Source organism: Tenrec ecaudatus, chromosome X, assembly GCF_050624435.1.
Source record: "Tenrec ecaudatus isolate mTenEca1 chromosome X, mTenEca1.hap1, whole genome shotgun sequence".
Classification (NCBI taxonomy): Eukaryota; Metazoa; Chordata; class Mammalia; order Afrosoricida; family Tenrecidae; genus Tenrec; species Tenrec ecaudatus.
This window is the reverse complement of record NC_134548.1, coordinates 53806615-53811866: the sequence shown is the minus strand read 5'-3', so window position 1 is coordinate 53811866 and position 5252 is coordinate 53806615. Positions and strand designations below refer to the sequence as shown.

At 48.5% G+C, this 5252-nt stretch overlaps 1 pseudogene; it reads right to left on the bottom strand.

Annotated features, from left to right (window-relative positions):
- Window positions 1-3904: 3904 nt before the first annotated feature.
- LOC142434087 (cyclin-dependent kinase 4-like) lies at window positions 3905-4984 on the bottom strand (annotated as a pseudogene).
- Between the last annotated feature and the right edge of the window lie 268 nt (window positions 4985-5252).

Below are 5252 nucleotides of genomic sequence, written 5' to 3'. Positions count from 1 at the left end.
AAAATGGCCAACGTCTGGCACCCTGCTGGTGTAGTGGTTACCCGTTGGCCTTCAACCTGCATGGTCCGCAGTTGGAAACCACCAGCAGCTCCTTGACAGGAAAACTGGGCTTTTCTACTTGAGTAACCAGTTACAGTCTCCCACGCCCACAGGGGGTCGCTGTGGGTCAGCATTGACTTGATGGCAGTGCATTGTTTTTGGAGAGCTGGTTGGCAGTTCATGGCTCTGTGTGCCTCCTTGTTTATTGTTTGCATTTCATTGCTTCCTCTCATTGGTATCTGAACTCTGTCATCCTCTCCTTTGAAGTGCCAAGGCCAGCGTTGCCATCCAGATCCGTTTCACTTGGCTCCTCGCGGTTCTTGTCGGGGGGCTACAGTGCGTCTGCCATCTTGGGGTCCTCTCCCTGTGTGAAGGGCCTTCAGAGGGTGGTGGGAGAATTCCATTCTTTTTTTCATTTCATTTTCCTGCAAGCTTGTGGATGCTCCCTCATATATTTTAAAATATTCTTTAATGAATTCTAACATGATACACAAGAGTGCACACATTGTCTATGTTTAGCTTGGTGATTTGTGGCAAGGGACCTAAAGAATAAAACTATTTTTTTTTCACAGTTGAGGAGGTTAGAAATCCAAATTCAGGCCACTGACTCTAGAGAAAGACCCTTCTCGCCCTTGACTTCTAGGAAACATCTTTGTCTCTTTGAAATCTGTCGCCCTGGTGTTCCTGGGTTCCTAGGTGGTCTTCGTGTGGCATCTATCATTCGTCATTTGTGCTTTGTTTGTCTCTGTCTGTGCTGCTAGTTTTAAGACATACCCTACACTGATATGGATTAACACGACGAAGAACACTCTCCTGGACTTCTAGTTCTAGGATCTGGAGGGGGGGGTTGTTTGTTTGTTTGTTTGTTTGTTTTAATGTAAGCCTGTTTTCCCTCTGTTCTCATCCTGAGTCAGCCACACACACCACCACCACCACCCCACCCCACCATGGAACACACTACCACCCAAGAAGCCCATTTCATTTTTCTTTCCAGTTACTAGCTCGCTGTCCTGCACTCCCATCCACCTGGGGCACCCTACAGCATAAATTTTGTATATTTGGGGAATTGAATTTATGTAAATGTAATCATTGCTCCTTGGCGTTGGGCTTTTATTGACTTAGCATAATGTTTGTGAGATGAGATCCTTGCATGTAACATGGAGCCATCATTTGTTTATTCTCACTGTTTACTAATCCCATGTATAGTCTAAGATGTGGCATAGTAGTGAAGGAAATACATTTTGGACATGGCATACCTGGGTTTAAACCTGTGTCCTTCCCTCTTGCCTGGGTGATCTCAGATACAATTACTTTAATGTTTCTGAATTGTTCTGATATAAAATGGGAGGGAAGGGGAAAAAGAGGACTATATGTATATATGTGTGTGTGTGCGTGTGTGTGTGTGTGTGTATATATATATATATATATATATATATATATATATATATATATATATATATATATATATACACACCATATTGAATGAAGGGGGAAGTGCAGAGTGGAGACCCAAGGCCCAAGTGTCGGCCACTGGAGATCCCCTCACAGAGGGGTTTAGGAGAGGAGATGGGACAGTCAGGGTACGATGTAGTACCGATGAAGAACACAGCTTTCCCCCAGATCCTGGATGCTTCCTCTCCCCAACTACCATGATCCGAATTCTACCTTGCAGGACTGGATAGGGCAGAGGTTGTACACTGGTGCATATGGGGGCTGGAGGCACAGGGAATCCAGGGTGGACGATACCTTCAGGACCAAGGGTGTGAGGGGTGATGCTGGGAGAGTGGAGGGTGGGTGGGTTGGAAGGGGGGAACTGATTACAAGGATCCACATGTGACCTCCTCCCTGGGAGATGGACAGCAGAGAACGGGGGGAAGGGAGACTCCGGATAGGGCAAGATATGACAAAATAACAATGTATAAATTACCAAGGGCACATGAGGGAGCGGGGAGTGGGGAGGGAGGGGAAAAAGGGGGACCTGATGCAAAGGGCTTAAATGGAGAACAAATGCTTTGAGAATGATTGGGGCAGGGAATGTGCGGATGTGCTTTATACAATTGATGTATGTATATGTATGGATTGTGATAAGAGTTGTATGAGCCCCTAATAAAATGTTTTTTTTTAAAAAGGGCTTAAGTGGAGAGCAAATGCTGTGAAAATGGTGAGGGCAAAGAATGTACAAATGTGCTTTATACAGTTGATGTATGTATGGATTGTGATAAGAGTTGTATGAGTCCCTAATAAAATGTTTTTAAAAAAAAGAAAATGAGGGCAAAGAATGTACAGATGTGCTTTACACAATTGATGTATGTATGGATTGTGATAAGAGTTGAATGAGCCCCTAATAAAATGTTTTAAATAAATAAAAAGAAAAATGGGAATAATAATATCAATACCTATTCACAAGATGAATGTGAAATTAAGTCACCTAATTAAACGTGTGCTGCACCATGTGAAAGCAATATTAATGGAATGTGTTCTAGCCACCAGGTTGGTGTGAATGCTTTAGACATGTTGATTTTGCTGAACTTTTTCTTCTGCAATCCAGCGCAGCGAGCTGCCCTTTGTGCCTCCAGGAAGTGATTTGTGGGGAGAATGTGGCATGATCAATCACGTGGACACTGTCTTTTCAGGGTTTCCTAGGTGCCTCTGCACCTAGAATCCCTGGGCCAGACTCCTGAGCAGTCACTGCAGGATCTTCTGCCCCACCCCAGCCTGCCTCATCCCAGCAGTTCCAGTTGAGTCCACAGGGCCAGCCTGGCTTCAGTCTCCTGAGAAGAGGAAGCTGTCAGCAAGAGAGCCCGAGGGCCGAGGCCCTGCGTGCCCCATGTCAGCTAATAGGAACGCTCCCCAGTGCCTCTGGCCCTGGCTGCCTGCGTAAAGTAAGGCAGGGATGACTCCAGAGGCAAAATTTCATTAATCAGGGAAATAGGCCTGGCCTTTAGGAAATGGGGAGCTGGGTTACATGAACCTGCAAATTCTCGGCTTGTCCCCAAGACAGTCGTCCGTCTGTGAGAGAGCAGACAGGGATGTTACTACATTCGAGTTTTGTGTGAAGGGGTAAGTAGAGGAGAGGTGGGATGTGGCGGGTCTGGCCTCAAAGCAAATGGAGAAGAGGAGGAAGCTCCTTTCAAGGTATCTGAGGGTGGAGTGGTGATAGGGGATATGCTCTCTAGTCATTGCCAAGTTAAAGGCAACACCCGTCCAGTTCCCACCCCCAGCACAGGCCCTCCCTGCTCTGTTGGCTCTTTGAAGACCTGCAGTTGTAAAGAGCCCATAGAGCAGTGGTTCTCACCCTTCTTATGCCGCAACCCTTTCATACAGTTCCTCATGTGGTGGCGACCCCCCCCCCAACCATCAAATGATTTTTGTTGCTACTTCATCACTGTCATTTTGCTACTGTTAGCAATCAGGCAACCCCTGTGAAAGGGTCATTCGACCCCCACAGGGTGAGAAGCATTGCCATAGAGTCTCCTTTCCCCTCAGCCTCCCAAGATTTGATGATTGTGCCTTTACTCTGACTTAGGTGCAGAAATAACCTTTTTCTTTTTTGTTGTTGTTTTTGTTTTTTGAAAAGACTGTACTTCCTTGTTTGTTTTTTTCCTGTATAAAAAAGGAGCCCATTATATCAAAGTAGGTAAGAGGGGAAGACAATACAGACCCCTTGGGGTAGGAAAATTGGCGGGGAGGAGGTAGAAAGGAGAAGGAAATGCCTCAAAAGGAGGGGAAGAGGTGTATCATTAAGGCAGCAAATATTCTCTGTAAAAAGATGAGGGAAGGGGTATACAAAGCCTCAGAGATGAAGGCAGAGGCTAAGGCACAAAATGTCTTCTCAGTGAAGGGGGGGGGGGCAGGGGGATCCTCTTCACTCAAGTGTCCAGAGGAAGGGAAATGGTAGGTTCTCTTCCTTCTCTGGGCCCTGGTCCCGGTTCAGCCACTCCAATGCCTGATCCTTCTCCCTTATATAGATAAGGGTGCTGCAGGGCCCGGAAGGCAGAGATTCGCTTTTGTGGGTTAAAAATCAGCATTTCCAGCAGCAGCTGTGCTCCGGACTACTCCACTTCAGGGACCACCGACTGCACTGGGCGGGGCCCTCTGGGGGGAAAGGCTTCCCCGGGGGAGAGAGACATCTCGGGGCCAGTCTTCCTCTGGGGGCAAGCTGATCAGGTCAAAAATTTTGCCTGACTGGTCAGCTTCCGAGTTTCCACAGAGGAGAGGCTTCCGACGAAACATCTCTGCGAAGAGACAGCCAACACTCCACATGTCCACGGGTGTTGCATATGCAGATTGCAGAAGAACTTCAGGAGCCCTGCACCAGAGTGTAACAACCACAGGTGTAAGGGCCATCTGGTAGCTGTAGATTCTGGCCAAGCCAAAGTCGGCCAGCTTGACCGTCCCATTACTTGTCACCAGAATGTTCTCTGGTTTCAGGTCCCGGTGAACGATGCAATTGGCATGCAGGAAATCAAGGCCTCTTAGAAACTGTCGCATCAGATCCTTGATGGTCTCCACTGGCAAGCCTGGTGAGGGGGCTTTATCTAAGTATGTCCGTAGGTCCTGGTCCACATGTTCGAACACCAGCGTCACCTTGGTTTCCCAGTCAGTTCACACTGGGATGGTCGAACACCTCCAGGTGGCTCAGTAGGGCCACCTCCCGAACAGTGCTGACAGGAAGGCCGCCGCCAGTGCCTTCTCCATTGGGGACTCTCACACTCTTGAGGGCCACAAAGTGGCTGCTGTGGGGATCACAGGCCTTGTACACCGTGCCATAGGCGCCCACACCAATCTTGGCCACAGGCTCATAGCGAGAGGTGGCCATTCTCGGATCACAGGAGATCAGGCTTTGTAAAAGCAGCTCCAGGATCCCCCTCCCTCCAGGGTCTTCCATGGGCCGGTCCCACGGAGAACAATGACCAATTCCTCCAGCCACGTGAGGCTGTCTCAGTCCACAGCCCTCGGAGTCGAGTCCCCACAGCTGGACGCAGAGGGCCTGACCATAGACACAGGCCACCTGCTAGAGCGGCCCCCTCACCATGTGACCTGCTCAAAATAACCTTTTTCTTTGGAACTTAGCGACTGGCAGGATTGAGCCCTGGTGGTGGTGTAGTTACTCATTGGGCTGCAGTAGTTGGAAACCACGCGTCAGTCAGAGGGAGAAAGACAGGGCTTTCTACTCCTGTACAGAGTCACAACCTTAGGGGGGGCAAGGATAA